The following is a 16780-nucleotide window of genomic DNA, read 5'->3' on the forward strand; positions in this document are numbered from 1 at the left end:
CTAGAAATTTTGCAGTGAAATTGCTGATCCAACCACAAAATTACAGTGTTTGTTACAATCGTGTATGATCAGATCCAACACACACCGGAACTTGACCAACTAACACCCCTATCCTTTAGTGTACTGAAAAATGTCATGGGCAACGGTATTTTCATTTCGGTTGGCCAACTCCACAACCGAGGGAAGAGCTAGTTCTCTTCAGATCAAGCACAATACCGCTGCTTGTTGATCTAGATCGCATCGGCAAATTAAGCTCTTTCACAAGCACAAGAAAATCAGACCACACAATAACAGATTTATCAGAGTGCAACTTGCAGGGCCCCGCACCTTCTTCTTCAGACTGCTCCAGAGTGGCCCAGGCTGGAAGCACAATTTGGCCATGATCATCTCTCAACATCACTCCCAGGAGCCATATCCCAAGTCCTCAAAGAAATGCGTCAATGCCAAGAAGCCTCAGGAGGCTGCCAGAGACTGCCAGATCACTTGATGCACCATGGCTGATGGAGAATGGCACTAAGGTTTAGGTAACACTAGGAGGCAATGGCGCGGCGCACGCCGCGCCCGTGGCATTCAATTGTAGAAAAAGTGAGGTGCTTATATTTATATTTATATTGGTTGAGGTTTTTGTTTTGTGTGGGTGTCAGATAGCATGCGAAAATTTATCGGTCTGAAATAAGGTAGACACTCTAGATTTTCCAAGAAATCATTCATGAGAGTAAACTCAGTAATCACTTAAAATAGCAGAACAAACACAATGTTCAAACCGGACGACCAACTGATCAAGATTAGTGACGGCCTGCTGGGACAGCTGGTTGTTAGGACGGCATACAACATGCTAGGGGTGTACCCCTTAGCGCCGCTGGGCAACCACTGGTTTGTTGGTATGGAAGGTGACCAGCGCCTCTCATAGCCGGTAACCTCTCATCGAGCTCCGCCTCGTCTGCCACCTCGATCCTCTCCAACCCACCTCTAGGACGCACTTCGTCCGAAGCCATGGTGGCAGGAGGCGCAGAATAGAAGAGGAGAAGTTTGATCGTGGACGAAGAGGGGCCGAGCGGTGGCAAGTAAGCATGAGCCAATCAACTTAGCAAACGCAATTTGTAATTAACTGGTATGTTCCTCTTTCTTGAGCTAGCAAACGCAATTTGTAATTAACTGCATATTTATTTTTTCTGAATTGGAGAAAGTATATGTGCTGTTTGTATGTGTGCTTATGTAAATAAGTTGGAACTGAAATAGGAAATATAAATATCAGTGAAGCAAAAGACAGTTTTCAGCAATTTGATGCCTCAAAAGTAAAAAACAAACAAACAGAAAGCGCAAAACAGTAACCACCGATGACAACAGAAACAATTAAGTGCAGAGTAATACAGTAACTGCTAATCAAAATTACATACAATATAACTACACTATTATCCGAACTCTTTTTCTTGGAAATGCATCAGCTTTTCTAGGTAGGATGGGCGCCGAATATCTGCAGCCCCAAACACCTGAATTTAGCTGGGTTATCTTCAGGGTCGGCAACCTTAAGTCTTTAGCAACTGAAAAATTCAACATAAAAATGAGGAGGAAACTTGATGTCTCCAGTAGAGAGCGAAGTCAGGTAGAAATAAACCGTGAAAGCAAACATTATCAACATAATTTACAGGATGCATGCATAAATAGCATGAGAGTATCAATATCCATGCAAAGGAAAGTACATGTGAGCTAGCATACCTAGAGATAAATAATGACTTCTCTGTGTATTATATTCCTTCTTTCCATGGTCAGAACTCCAAAATCATGAGTGCAAGTATTCTCAAGCCTTCCCTAGATGTCACTCTCGAAACAGTAACATATAACTGCCCGGGCTTTGGCAAGGCCGCATGTCAACTATCTTGAAAGCAAAAGCTACGCTTAAACTGTAATCATGTTATGTATGGATATCGTGATCTAAACCAAGCACCAATACAGTTTTCACTATCATTGATTCCCCCTATGTATTCAAAATGTCAAGATAAATTGAGGATAGCTTCCACCCTAATTATAATAGAGGATGGTAATGAGAACACTGAATTATATCTCGGAAAGCGTTGCTATACCAAAGAAAACAAAGATCATTCTATGAATGCTTCAGGTAGAACTCATTCTTGATATGGTTGAAGCTTATTTTATTTATTGTCTCTCTCTTGAACCCATGTACTTGAACACACGAACTAACAAATCTGCATGTGAAGGCTTTTTTATATGTCACCAAGGCCTCTTAGAGCACGAAAAATAACACGAATCAACGGCATAAAAGGAAAAAAGAAACTTCATCAGCCTAGCTAAGAGGCAATGGGTGCAATAAAGGCAAGCATGTGGTGGTAGTAAGTGATACACCTGGAGCTGCAGGACTGGCATCAAAATACATGGTTTCTAGTTTAGAAGTCAAATCACTATGCGAAAGAGGCAGAAATGGTTGGATCATGAGAAACTAATACACAAGTGGTGTATCCCAGCTTTCGTTAGAGTACAACATAGTGATATAGTATAATTTCTAATTATCTGTGTGCAAAAATGATTTAAATGACTGCCAGGTAATTAATCTACAGTAACATCAGAAAGCAATCAACTAAATATGTTCACAGCTTGCATAACTATTTTAGTATCTATTATGTTCGGGTAGGGCTCATGCTCATTTCGAAGGCATACAGATGCTAATGTAAATTATGTCATGTAAAAGGAACACACATGCATAATAGAACTAATGTAGTATATTAACTCATTGATGACGCTGCTGTAATAATTCAACAATAAATCTTCATTCTTGTTAATGAATACTCTCCTATGTATGCGCATGTATTCTGTTATGTCCATCTTCTGCTAGATTGACAGATATTTTTTTGTATTGTCTTTCCCCTGGCCACTGAATCTGATAACAGTATTATCCCTGACACGACCTTACTTGCTCACCCCATGTCGCTACCTTGTGTCTAAGTTTTACTTCCTAACCAGTAAGCTAGATTAGGCCAGTTGAAAAACAGAGAATATAGATCAGCTCTAACCAAAATAATTCATTTTGAGACACACAATAGTTTCCTAGATGTACACTACAGGTATAGAATGGCCTTAAGGTAAGATCATAAACCATTGTAAAGCAATAACAACCTTCTTCACTCGCCTTTTGAAACAATAAAAGGGTCTTGATAGTGTAGATAAATCTCTTGCAAATTTCTTTTAAACAATATTATCAATTTATAGTTTCTCTCTTGTGAATTGCCAATAATGTTCTTCTCTGTTGGTTTGTGAAAAATTCCAATAAATAATTGGAGGAGATAAAGGGGAAAACACGTGTGCACTAACTCGTCAAACAATTATTTTCCCTAGATATGTAGCAGTCATCTATGCTCAATCCAATAATTGTAACAGGGGAGAAATGCAACCACATACAGAAATGAATCATGTTTGAGATAATCAGAATCCTAGATATTGAAACATGTCCCAGTTACTAACTTATATATTTGTCGGAAAGGCATAAGTTCAATTGTCAGATAAGCAGGTCTATAAATTTGGATGAAGAAAAACATTAAACTTTCTCTGACATAAAAAATATGAAAAGTAATGGTCAGCGCAAAATCCACAGTCCAATGTTTTACAAACATCTAATCGCAATTCACAAAGCTAAAACAACTTATTTATTACTCCCAGAGATTTGAAAACATAGCTGAATAAAACATAGCAACTGTTGTCTAAAATTTAGGCTAAGTATGACCGCACTAATCGCAATTCACAAAGCTAAAACAACTTATTTATTACTCCCACAGATTTGAAAACACAGCTGAAGAAAACATAGCAACTGTTGTCTAAAATTTAGGCTAAGTATGACCGCACTTTAGGCCATGTTCGGCAATATTCTTAAACATGGGTTCCACCTTAATATTTGATCAGCATGAGAAGTCGTCGCACACTCATGAAGAAACACAATTCCGCGCTCAAGTAGTTTGGTAGCAAGACAGTAACCTTTAACTGATCCCAGAAAAAAAAAGTAACCACACTAACGAATAGCATTTGTTGGAGGGCCATAGGATCACCCATTTTTATTGTTACCCCTAAAGTGAAACATCAAATGAGTACTGGGAGACGAACTTATTGATGCCCTATCCAGGCGCATACACCATAACTCTTCAGATATAGATTACCATCAATGGAACACAATAAGTAAAAGAGGGCAGCCATTCCTAACAATCTGAAGAGAAGAGGAGAGCAAATACCTGATAATCCAAACAATGGTAAAAAAAACTCCTATCATACCAAAAGATATGAAGAAATTCAAATTTTTCCTCCATTATTCACCGAATGTGTACCATTCTACAATACAAATTGGACCAAAATAAAATCAGTTAGCACATAGTAGGAATACGTTGCAATTTCTGCTAATGATAATTCGAGCAAAAACCTATAAATTAGTATGGTTTATCAATAGTTAATTTCACCAGTTATTCACCCATTCCAGTTAGGTTTCACAAATCAGAACAACATCAAGACATACATGAACCAAATTCAGTTAAATCTGAAAGGAAAGAAAAATTATACATGTGGCTCTACAGATTTTCTTGGCCAAAACCTGAATCCATGAACAACAAAGAACTCCTTGAATGAAATGAGTAATCCTCCAATCTAACCTACAGTGCAATTTGCATAAGAGTTCGCAGCTAGTCATTTCAACAAACAGGATGTGTGCACAAACCACAATAAATAAAAATCTGAAAAAAAAAGCTCTACTTGATGTAGAGCTGTGGGGAGAAGAGCTACTGAGCACCCACCTCGTGGTACCAGTCTCGATGATTGCTGTTGGAGTCATCCTCGAGGCAGTCACCGAGTGCATGGTGGCACAAGGCCTCGCCCGCCCGCCGCATGGCTGGCCGCTGGCCCACCTCTCTCCCCTCCATGGGCGCGACATCACCTCAGCCCGAGCCAGCAGGGAGCCGCCTCGCCGGCTTCTCGGCCACCTCCCTCCCAGCCGTGGGCGCGGCGCCCTCATCCGTGCCGCACCGCGCAGGCCATCGGATAGAAAAGAGGAGAACGGAGACATCGCGGACGCCCCGTCAGCCGAACTCACGCTGCAGGCCCGTCGCCAAACCTCCCGTGGCCGCGCCACCTTCCCGGTCCTGGCCGCCGCCGCCGGCATTCTCCCGCAGCGCGGCATAGCCGCGCCGCCGGCCCGTGGTCGTCCACCCGCGTGTGGCCACTGCTCGCTGTTAGACTATACGAGAGCTTGTCCAAGCGGACGCTGCGCACAGGAGGACGAAGCTGCCAACGGAAAGACGCCACCGCCGGCCACCCCCAGATCGAACACACAGCAGCAGCAACCGCCAGAAATCGACAACACCGAGAGCGCGGCGCAAGCCGAAGAATCCGCCGCCGGCAACCAGAGACCGAGATCCCGCTCCTATCCGTCGTCGCCAGAGAAGAATCAAGACCCCGCTGCTACCGTCGCCCCCAGGATTGCTTGTCGCTCGCTTATCCACTTGACCGAGAAGAAGGAAACGATAAGAACAGAACCCACCGACCAGACGACACCGACCAGACACAGACAGACGGGGCCCATATTCACATCAGAACCCACGGTAGGGCCCAGAACGCAGAGAAAGAAAGGAAGAATAGCTACGCTCAGGGGCTGAGAGGGCAGCAAACCCACCGGCTTTATATCTTTAGAGAATTTAGAAGGACCGTAGGGAGTAGCACATTGGAGCTCACACCTGTGCGCGGGCAACATTTTTACTAGTTTCTTTGCATAACCTACAAATACTTTTTAATATTATGTAAATATTCACATATAATGGCCTCCTGGTATTAAAAGTTATATAAGATCGAAGAATTCTATTTTTTTCTATAGAGATCGTTTGTTCGGCATTAAACATAGGGAATTTGGAGGCGAGCGGTTCCCGCGCGTGCTGCCGGTTCCCCCTCTCTCTCTGCCGCTTCGGCGGTGGGAGAGAGGGGGAACCTCTGGTCTGTGTGTTTGGTGGGTGGGTGGTAGGGTTAGGGGTGTGGGAGACGCTGCCGAGGCCTCTGCGGTGGTGTCGCGTCGAAATAAATTTCTTTGGGCTCCATTCGCGGTCAAGCGGGGTGTTTGCCTTCGTCTAGGAGCTTGCAGAGTGGGGGATTTCCAGATCTCGTCGAGGTCGCGGGCTATTGTGTCTGGAGGACCATCTGCTCAGGCCGGTTGGGTCCTCAGATTGGCGATGGATGCATGGAGATGAAGACCCTTCTTCCTCCTTGTCGGTATGATTTGCTGCTGCTGCTCTTCTCATTCCTCTATGCTGACGCTGGAGGGAGATCCTGCTTTGCCCGGGCGGATGGCCCGGCCGTGGTGCTGGACCGGTCGGTTGACTCGAGTTCTCTTCCTTCCGGGAGGGACACTTTTCGCGGTACTCAAAGCCACATATGGCGACGGCTGTTGCAGGTGTGTTGGATTGGTGTCCATGCCCTCTCAGCGCTGGTGTCAGGTTTGGAGGAAGCAGCATGGCGACAATTGTATCGTGGTCGAAGATGATGACCTGCTTGCGCCTGGTTGCAGATCCTATAGCTGCATGAGTCTTCTCTCAAGATTTAGGGTTGTCGACTCAGGGCTCCGGAGATCCTCATGTGTTATGCTGGTCTTAGGGTTTGCTAGGTGTTCATGGTCTTTTAGGATTGTGATTTGAATGCAAATATTTCTATAAATAAAAGACATAGGGAATTTGGCACAGTGGCACTTTATTTGGTTTGTGGCAGATACAAATATGTTGTCAATCAACATAACCATCGATGATTTGACGTGCAGCCTTCAAGTATGAAAATCAATTCCTTGGTTGTCTTCTTCGATGGCGCACATTAGCAAGAACTTGGAGGGGCCTTGTTCTGAGTGTGAGCTACTAGTCAAAACTGGTAGTTGAGAAAACCACCAACGGGTGAGCTAGGAAATTAAACTTGCCCTTCCCCGGCCAATTTCTTTCCGAATTCAGGGCAAAGCCCCTGATTTAATTAAAACTTCTACTGTCACCAGGTCGTACACAACACAAACATGAAACTACTAACTCAAATTAAGGCATACGAACTCCAACTACAAACAGAACCAGCATTATTACAAAGAATCAGCTGTCAACCTTCTACACCACTACCATTAGAGCATATCCACCGGCGACCCCCAAATAGGTGCCGGCAATGGCGCCGGCACTACCATATGGGGGGCGCCGGCACTCGATCTTTAATTTGGGGGAACCCGTTCCCACACCGGCGTCTCCCCATAGATAGGCCTCGTCAGACCGTCAGCCGCTCAAATCGACAGCTCAACCGGCGGGCCAGACGCGTCAGCCGCTCAAACGCGTCGCCTACCTCGCGACGGAAATAATGACGCGCATACGAACCGTCGCCAGCGAAAATAATGGCGCGCCGCAGCCGCGCAGCGAAACGTCATCGTCGTCTCGCAACGCGGGCCGGAGTTAATGTGCGCCACCGCTCCCCTCCCGCGCCGGTATAAAAGCAGGGCCTCGCCCAACGTTTCCCTTCACAAACCCTAGCCGCCGCCCACAGTTCCCTTCTCCACACACCCAAACCCTAAACCATGGCGGGCGCAGCTGGTCGCGGTTGAGGACGCCGGGGCCGCGGCAGGGCCGGCCGTGTCGCTCGCTCGCCGTTGCCGGCACCCTCCTCTTCGTCTGAAGAAGAGTGCCGCCACAAAAACACCTTGGAGTTCGTCGTCCACATCACGGCCGACCCTTTTGGGTAGAAGAGGCTCCCCGACAAGTTCTCTGACTTGCTCGACGGGCGGGAGCCGGCCGTGATGCACTTGCACGAAGCAAGCTGCCCAGTTTGCCGCTGGACTGTCGATGTCTGGTTCGACGGCCAAGGCGGGGTGTTCCTCTCCACCGGCTGGGAGATGTTCGCCGCTGCCCACCACGTCGACGTCGGCTGCTTGGTGCACTTCGTCTACGATGGCGACGAAACCATGATCGTCAGGATCTTTGACGACGACTGTGGCCGCGTGCATGACCACGGCTGCGACTCCAACGGCGACTCCGACAGCGACGCCGGACACTGAACACAACGAGTGTTCTTTCTTTGTAGCGAACATGGTATCTAGAAGGTTAAGCCCTCTACGGGGATGTTCCGAACGCTTCAGAAAGCCAGCTGTATTATCTAGGTTTTCCAGTTTGGGTGAGTGGGTGAGTGTTCTTCCTCCGCAGCGAATAAGGGAAACCGGCCAGAGTACCTTATTATTTAGGTCTCCTCATTTTGCACAGTTTCAACCATGCTCCAAACTACGTATCAGTTGGTGTAAAACCGTGTAATATTCAATGTGTATGCTTTTTATTTCGTACCATTTAACTTATGTAATGTTCAATGTGTATGCTGAATGGAAAAAAGAAAAAAAATTAGTTATAGAGACATGTTTTCATTGCTCCGGCGGGCGGTGGCGCCGCCTCCGGCGACTCAAACCGACAGCCGTGGCGGGCCCTGCGTTGCCAGCTCGGCGTGGTGCGAGGCGCCAGCGCGCCCGATCGGAACCCTTCGCGTAGGGGCCGTTGAGGGGTTGCCGGCGCTTCTATCGGGCTCTAAAAAGCGCCGGCGCATTTTAGGGCGCGCCGGTGTGAGCCCATTTTGGCTCCCGGCCTCCAAAATGCTACGGGGAGCGCTATGGGGGGCGCCGGTGGAGATGCTCTTACAACCTACGCTTCATGTTCTTCTCTCTGATGATGCTCTATTTCCAACTTTTTTTTCTTCCTCTTCTTTCTAACCTGCCAGCCTCAGCACCGTGGATGCCCAACCTCTTTTTTACTGAAGATCTCAGCCACTACACGAAATAGTATTCTTGCTCCTTTGCGCTGCAAGCCGCGTCGACCACGTATCTGAAGATTAGCCCAAGAAGTTATCCAGGATGCAGTCTGAGCTATTACGCTAGTCAGATCATACGGAAAGAAAAATTTAAAACAAGAATTATTCCTACTACCTTCGTTTTTTTTAATTGATGTGAGGGTGTGAAGAAAATGAACTAGACATAATTCATTTGCAAGTTAATTAAAGGCATCTTTTACAGTACCTTTTACCACTCCAAGAATGAAGAGAGGTATGATTTGAGCAACGGTTAGGATTAACCGATTTAGATTAGGCCCAACAGCCTAGCAAGATATAGGTAACAGAAAAAAAACAATTAAAAATAGTAGTAATTGGCCTGGCCCAACAGTTGGAAGAGAGAGCTCCAAGGACGAGCACGCGAGTCAGAAAGGCGGTCTGCATCGAGGGCGGCCGCCGCCGCCACCACCTGATCGGCCCTATCCTGCATCTCCGGCCAGCGACGCAGCTACCAGGTCCGCCCCGTCCTGCATCGCGGGCGATCGCCGTCGCCAGTAGATTCGGATGGTCCTGCATCGCAGGCACCAGGTCGACGCTGCCGCAACATCGAGAGACGCCGAGTCTAGGTAGTGTATTGCTCTATTCCTTGGTGATCTGAAGTAAATAATCCACACTCTCTTCTCTAATCAGCCAGCCCATTGAATACGGTTCTGCTTTTTTAATCGATGTAGCACACTCGAGTCAGCCAAACTTTGATCTCTTTAATTTATTCGGTTGCTCTGGTACGAGTACTACTAAGTGTATTTTCAAGTATTAGAAAACATAGGTCTGATAATTTCCTAACTGAAAATATTAGTGGAGATGGTCTAGCTGCACCCCGAAGCATCCTAGGAGAAGGTATCTATTGCTGTGGGCTAATCCAGATAATCCAAAAAAATGTACTGATTGTTTTATTTGTTGTTATTGATCATGCCTAATTAACTTAGATTTCACTGATTGTTTTTGCGGCCGCTTGTTTAATGGCCTCTCAGCATGTTTCTAGTTCTGAGATTATCCTCAGGTACCAACATAGTTGGATCATATTTCTGCACTTTGTGAAGCTATCAGTAGAACTAAGAAATTTAGAATGTTGAGGTAGAGAACAATAACAAATGAACTTGATCAGTTAATACTCATGTTTCAGGAATTGACAGCATCATCAAGATGATCAATATAAACATACACAGTAAACGCAGGTCATGATAAAGGAAAGACGACAAAAGAGAAAACAGATCTGGTAGTTAACCAAGATATGTGAAACAATAGCTTTTTTTTCTTAAAGATGAGCTTTAGTGTGTCAGTGGTGTGTGCCCAGGATCAACCATAATGCCTTACAAAGGATCAGTAGTTGTTTATTTCTCAATTTACTCTGCTTACCAAGTTTGATGATTAGCTTATTTTTACCTAGATCCTCCTTACTTGGTAAAGCAGTAACTTGAAAGGATTCATTGTGTACTCTTCAGGTACACACCGTTGAAACTATTTCGAAACATATATTTGTAACGGCTAATTAGACAGGAAGGTAAGTGCTTCTCCATTACATTCCAGATTTTTTATTTGGATGCCATGCCATTTTAACGATAATTGTACATGCCATAGTATATGTTCTATTTAATGCTATCAGACTGCTTCATAGAGAAAACACAAAAGGTTGTAACGGTATTCAATGTTGTCTAATAGTGTTTCTAGTTTTAAAAGCTTTCATATATGTTCTTGTTTTCTATAGGCATCTAAAAGGTACAAGCATATATGTTCTTATTTTCTACAGGCATGTTATAGGTGCCATGTTCTTCTTGCCCGTTGCTATTGCAATTGAAAGGTATGCAGATTTTTGGCTTGTTATTTGCCTGGATTATATGGTAGGTAAAAGTACAAGGCAGAGGTAAAAGTGATGGCGTCTTGGTTGGCTGGCATTTTGTGATCCTAATGATGCACTCAACCAGTTCCATCAGAATGTTGTGAACTTGCTAGAGTCTGATGTAGATACTCTTTAAAGAAGAATGAACAAGATTGAAGCTCTTATAAGGAGAAGAAACGACCAAAGAAGATTGTTGACGCTAGCTTGGAGATCTAGTCCTATTTTACAAATGTTTGATAAACTTCCATGAATTTTGGCTTTTGTAATAGGCAGTACAATTTAAGTTCCGTATGGATATTTGCTAGTGTGAAAGTGTACACAAGCGACAAGCTTCTGCATTCTTAAGCAACAATCTGCATTACTTAAGCAATGAGTAGAAGGGCTGGAAGAGTTCCTACCTGCTTTACAGACCAAGTTCATTTTATCTGTAAGTCTAAGTATTGTTCTGTAAACATGTCCGTGCCTGCTTCATAGAACTCTTCCAGATTTTGTGAACATGTTATGTGAAGTAATTACAATAAAAAAATTGGCACACTCTTATAATTGATCATTCATTACAGGTTTACTATAGAATCCAAACAATCTTCTAAAGTTCTCCTTTCTATACTTGTTTTTAGCAATTACTCCCTTCGTTAGGGATTTTTTTGAGTACACCAGACAGTGTAATTACTCCCATGGGACTTCAGCAACCAGCATCCAATCTCCATCCTTGTCTTCGTATTTCCGCACATATTCACCATCGTTTTTGTTCTCAGATACACTATCCTCATTCCCTGGCAGAACATTTGACCCAGTACATCATTTAAGGACAAACAAACAAACTGTCTGAGAAAGCACTCCTTCAAACATTTAGTGATCCCGTGCAACATGATAACAAGGCATATAAATTGAGCAGTCCAAGTGAATATTCAGATAATGTGGATTTTGCTCGGTCGGGTAGATCATCGCAGAGCCTTCCTATAGTTTGATCATGTGTTACCTGAATATGATCAGCGAAGTACAAAATAGTCAGCAAAAAAGAGCTAATTACATAAAAAAGGGCACGAGGAAAAAAGTGTCAATGTACAAGGCTACAACATGTGATTATTTTCCTAGTAATGAAACAAAACTATGCCAAACTGACAAGGGAAGCCACTCATACATAATAACGATTTCACTATTGCTAAGAACCCAGCCCGCCTATACGTTTTAAGAACATTACGGAAATTATTGTGAGCAGCTAAACCTAAACAGAAACATTATGTGACAAAGGGGTTGTACTGAGCACCAAGTGCTACAAAGAAAGAGCACCACAAAGACCTAAATATCTTCCACATAGAACTAACTGGAGGGTTTTTTTAACTGAAAGGTTTTGTTGTCTATGCATACAAGCAAAATTATATTGATATCTTGTTAATGTAGTATAAAGACCTGAATTAAGTTTGATAGATTTTGTTCAGCTCTGACAATAGCTTGCTGCCTGAACAAGTCGGCATGAGCATACTTAGTATAGGAAGTTCATATCATAAATCTAAGATTCAGGTCACTTTCTGGATGAGGTGAAACGTATGCAGTTTGCTAGATGACAATTGATTTTGGTAAGGAATCAAGGTCTCAGGTGGCAAAATCATATGCATATGCAACCTACATCGCTTATTCAAACAGATAGCTCAATCACCTAACCTAAAAATCATGACAATATTTTCAAATTTCTGATAGGAATGTGTTTGATGTTATAATGCCTGCTGGGAAATGAGCACTTGTTTTTTGGCTTGAGTGATGACTAAATTCCATTGTCAACAATTCAGCATTGAGAAAACTAACATTGCTAAGAACTTATATCATAAGAATGAACATCACATCATCAAACATGTCAACGAGATAGTGCATCGCTAGAAACAATGCACGTAGTACCTAGCATCATCTAGCACTGAACCTATAAACCAGTATTTCAATATTCTGCAACTTACATTCTTAATTAGTAGGTTTGATGAGCCATGGTCGTCACAAAGGAACTTACATGGAGCATGTCGATGTCTTGTTCATGGACCTGGTACTCGTTCACTGATCCTGTGTTGGCCACCTTGGCGAGCGCCAGCCACCTGGCAACCCGGGTACCTCGTAGCTGATCTCCTGGGCGTCGACTCCCACCCTCTCGGACGCTTATGCAGCTCGCAGTCGACCACGAGCAGCAGGCAGATGAGACAGGGAAGGACCGACGACAGAGACGAGGAGAAGGCCACGCGCTGGCGACCACCGAAACACATGTCGGCGACGCCTCCCATCGACTCCTTCCATTTGGCCTGGAATGGAAGTAGTTCGTCGACCTCTTGCCGGCGCGCCGCGATGAAAGCCACCTACCGCTCCCGGAACCACGTGATGGGCTTGGCCGCCTTGGCGAGCGACGATGACGGCGCCGTCAATCTTGGATCCACGCGGAGGCCAAGGGCCAAGGCCCCCGCCACCGAGACGGTTTTTGGTAAGGGGGCGGCGGATGGGGATCAGGCCGTCATGCTGCCTGGAGCGGGCGAGGAGGCGGTGGCGCCGGAGTTGGTGAATTGAGAGAGATCGGCGGCGGCGGAACGTCTGGCAGCAGGAACTAGAACGATGAGGACTCTATGCGATCGACAGATGTTGGGCCTAGTCCAATCTATTGGGCTTGGCCTGTCTATTGGGCTCAACCCATCTACTTATTTTTTTTCTGAGGTGCGAAAATTCCTAGAGGTATGTAACATACCTGTCCAATTTTAAGCTGTGGTATGAATTTATTTGGACCATTAGATGGACGAAAATCAATGGCTGTCATTCATTTAAGGGTACCACAAAAGAACCCTGATTAAATAGGAACGGAGGGAGTAGTTTTCAACAAAGACCAGCTGTTGTAATCCCTACAGAGACTAAACTCCGCATACTAGCAGGAAATTTGAACACCCAATCAACTATCTCCGACGATACAGATGCAAATTCTATCTTTATATCAAAAGCACATTCACTAATACTCCATGCATACTTAGCCATGGGGCATGCTTGCGCCCAAACTCAATCGATGACTCGTTTTCTTTCTGGACCGAGTGGCCAGCGTCAAGCAGACTGCACGTGGGTCGTCTAGAGACAGTAGTTGACGGTGTTGCTGGGACGATCACATGAGTCAGGACTTGCAGCATAGTGACGGGTGGGGCGGAAGCCCGGAACCGAGCAGTGCCAATCAATCTGAAATCGTGGCAGGAGAATTTGCAGCGGCCGACTTAGCAGATCAATCCCACTATATATCCAGCACAACATCCCTCCACACGTTGTAGAAGCGTGACGTACGAATCCTTGCGGAGGAAAGAGCCTCTTTCGAAGAGGCAGAGGCAGATCGACGATTGGATAGATTCGAGAAGATGAAATTTGCAGCTGATGTATGAATATTGATGCCAGATGGTAAGGAGTTTTATGAATATTGATTGAGGCAGTCACAATGATGTTTGAATAGTTTGCTCTATTCCTTGCGTTTGACTAGCTCCTCTACACTCACAGGAGAAGAATATGTCTGAGGAGGAGGCGGAGATGGGGGAGATTATTGCTAAGGAGGAGGTGATCATGAATCAGGTGAAGCTTATCGAAAGGGTTGGTCATACTTAATTGTGGTATTCATTTTTTAGTCTGTCGCAGTCACACACATAGCACTAGTCAATCCAATTAGACAAAGTCTTTCAGTCCAGTTGTGTGGCAATAGTTGTTTTATTAGTTCTTGATCGTTCTAATATACTTTAGAAATCACCACTATGTAATGAACAATAATATACATAACTTCAGGTAACCAAAGAATAACAATAGTAAGACAATGCAAGGGTGCAGGTTTGTCCACAAGGCAGAAGTGTCGACATGGAGGCGACCGTTTGGGCGGCGTCTGTGGGGCGATTCTGGGTCCTCTCCCAGATCGCCGACGAAGACGATGATGAAGACCGAGGATCTCCGTCGTCTCCACTGCAGGAGTCTTCTTCGCGGGCGCTAGAGTACCGTCGATCACCGCCGTCGGGGCTTACGACTATGGCGGATCTGGGGCTCTCGGCGGTGCTCCGCCGTGAGGAGAAGATCGAAGAAAAAGCAGCGGCAGGCTGCGTTGTCTACGCTTTCAGGTAAGTTTTTCGATTTCGATTTTGTTCCTGACGTTTTACCGTGCAGATCGCCGCCGTTACGAAGCGCGAAGCGGATCACGTCGATGAAACATCCAGTGAGCCCGCCATCGACGTTCTTGCTTGATTGTTTCAAGGCGGAGGAATGGCTCCTTGTAGAGAGGAGAAAGAATAGGCGTCGATGCAACCTCAAGTCCCGACGCCGTCGTCTCTGCTCGCCGTCGGCGAGTATGTCGCCGCCGGGTCCGAATCGAATGTATTTTCAAACTCATGATCCTGCTGTTAGGACGGGCCGTATGGGCCTGGTTCACAGTTTTGCCGATCGTCGGGATTCCGCTAAGGGCAGTATGGGCCTGGAACCCGCGCTCGTGCCGCGCGCGTTCGACGCCCGATCGATGATTGATCTGTAATGCAAAGAGATCGACGGGTTGGTTAGGGTTCTCTCAGCAAAATCGCGTCCCTGCCCCGTGGGTGTCGTGTCTTCCACAGCTTGGTGTTTTCGCCGCGCGCCGCCATGAGTCGGGGCGGAGGGAATCCACAGCGAGGCGGTGGTACTCCGGGAGCGGGTCATGGAGATGGTCGCTGGGAAGGAGGGTTTAACCCCCATGCTGGTGGTCGCGGGGACGCTCGGTCTGATGGTCATGGCGACGGCCGTGCTGATGCACGTGCTGATGGCCGGGGCGACCGTGCGGACGGCCGTTTTGATGGCCGTGGCAAAAACTTCTTCGAGGGAGGAACGAGCGGGACTGCTAGCAGCGATGGGTTTCCACCTCCGTCTGGTCAGCAGCAGCAGACGTACGGGTGTTTTCGATGACGGCGTCTTCCGCGCCGGTTCTCGTCCGCCAAATAATGGGTTTGCTGGAGGTAGCTCTCGTGGTAATCAAGGTTACAACCGTACCTATGAATTCTGGCGGTAACAATTACAATCCGAGACGTCCATACAACTCAAGTTCTTTCAATAGTAGAGATTTTGGTTCTGGTTTGACTGCTGATGGTCCGGATTTGCGTGGACTGGATGATGCTCAGCGGCAGATGGTGAAAGAAGCTGCTGAGGCTTTTGCAAGGCAACTGTCGGTCGGTAAACAATATTGTTCAGCCTGTCATGTCCACTGTTGTGCCAACGGTGGATCTTGTTTCGGCGGCGGTGCCTCCACGGAGGACTGGTTTTGCTTCCGTGAGATAGACTTATGTGCCAAAAGTTGTTCCTTCGGTTAACCAAATGGACATTGATACTGTTCGTGCGGGCCCTAATAATACTTCTACTCCGGAGGCGTTTCTGGACACTTCTGGGGGTGAAGGTGGTGTTGTGATCTCGGATGCAGCTGTGGGTGCCACTAAGAAAAAGGCGCCTAACTGTTTTAGGTGTCACAAATCGGGTCATTGTCTTAATGAATGTGATGCTATTCTTTGCGAATGTTGTCAAAGTGCAGATCATGCGTCAAGGGGTTGTCCCATTCTGAGGGATCCTAGGCCTAGATTGCAAGTGTATGGGGTGGCTCATGCTGATCTCACTTTTTGGGAGCTGCCACTGTCTGGTGATGTTAGGCCGAGGGTTGAGAATACTAGACTTGGCAGGGTTGCAGTGACTGGTGACATAATGACGATACCAGAAATCATTGCACAACTCCAGTACTTGGTGCCTGATGAGCAATATCAGTGGGAGGTGCAGCAGATGGAGGAGAATGTGTTCAGAGCTAATTTCCCAAGCAGGATTGATTTAGTGCGTGTCGATAGGTTTGGGAGTTTCCATGTTCCTCACTCGCAGATCTCTTTGTGTTTTGACTTTTGGTGGAAGGATGTTGAGCCTGTTTGGACGGCAGAGGATGTGTGGATGCATGTGTATGATCTTCCACCATTTGCACTGGATGACTTCCTCACGCTTTGGGCTTTTGGGGACTTATTTGGTAAGACCGAGGATATTGATATGGTATTTACTAGAACCAATAATGTTCTGAGGATTTTGATTACTTGCCTGGATCCTACCATTATT

The 16780-nt window shown here is 45.8% G+C and overlaps 3 long non-coding RNA genes across 4 annotated transcripts; 1 reads left to right on the plus strand and 2 right to left on the minus strand.

Moving 5' to 3' along the window:
- Positions 1–1338: 1338 nt before the first annotated feature.
- Positions 1339–4896, minus strand: LOC124692487. 2 transcript variants are annotated; one of them, XR_006999550.1, is made up of 2 exons: positions 4785–4896; positions 1339–4329 (listed from the first exon to the last, which is right to left on the minus strand). It is a non-coding gene; the product is annotated as an uncharacterized LOC124692487 (long non-coding RNA). The 2 variants fall into 2 exon arrangements; XR_006999551.1 differs by lacking the exon at positions 4785–4896 and adding an exon at positions 4555–4763.
- Positions 4897–9319: 4423 nt separating this feature from the next.
- Positions 9320–10930, plus strand: LOC124687533. The gene is made up of 3 exons (XR_006998237.1): positions 9320–9422; positions 10299–10357; positions 10604–10930. It is a non-coding gene; the product is annotated as an uncharacterized LOC124687533 (long non-coding RNA).
- Positions 10931–11205: 275 nt separating this feature from the next.
- Positions 11206–12850, minus strand: LOC124687534. The gene is made up of 2 exons (XR_006998238.1): positions 12693–12850; positions 11206–11672 (listed from the first exon to the last, which is right to left on the minus strand). It is a non-coding gene; the product is annotated as an uncharacterized LOC124687534 (long non-coding RNA).
- Positions 12851–16780: the final 3930 nt, after the last annotated feature.

The sequence above is a fragment of the Lolium rigidum genome, chromosome 2, assembly GCF_022539505.1.
Source record: "Lolium rigidum isolate FL_2022 chromosome 2, APGP_CSIRO_Lrig_0.1, whole genome shotgun sequence".
Classification (NCBI taxonomy): Eukaryota; Viridiplantae; Streptophyta; class Magnoliopsida; order Poales; family Poaceae; genus Lolium; species Lolium rigidum.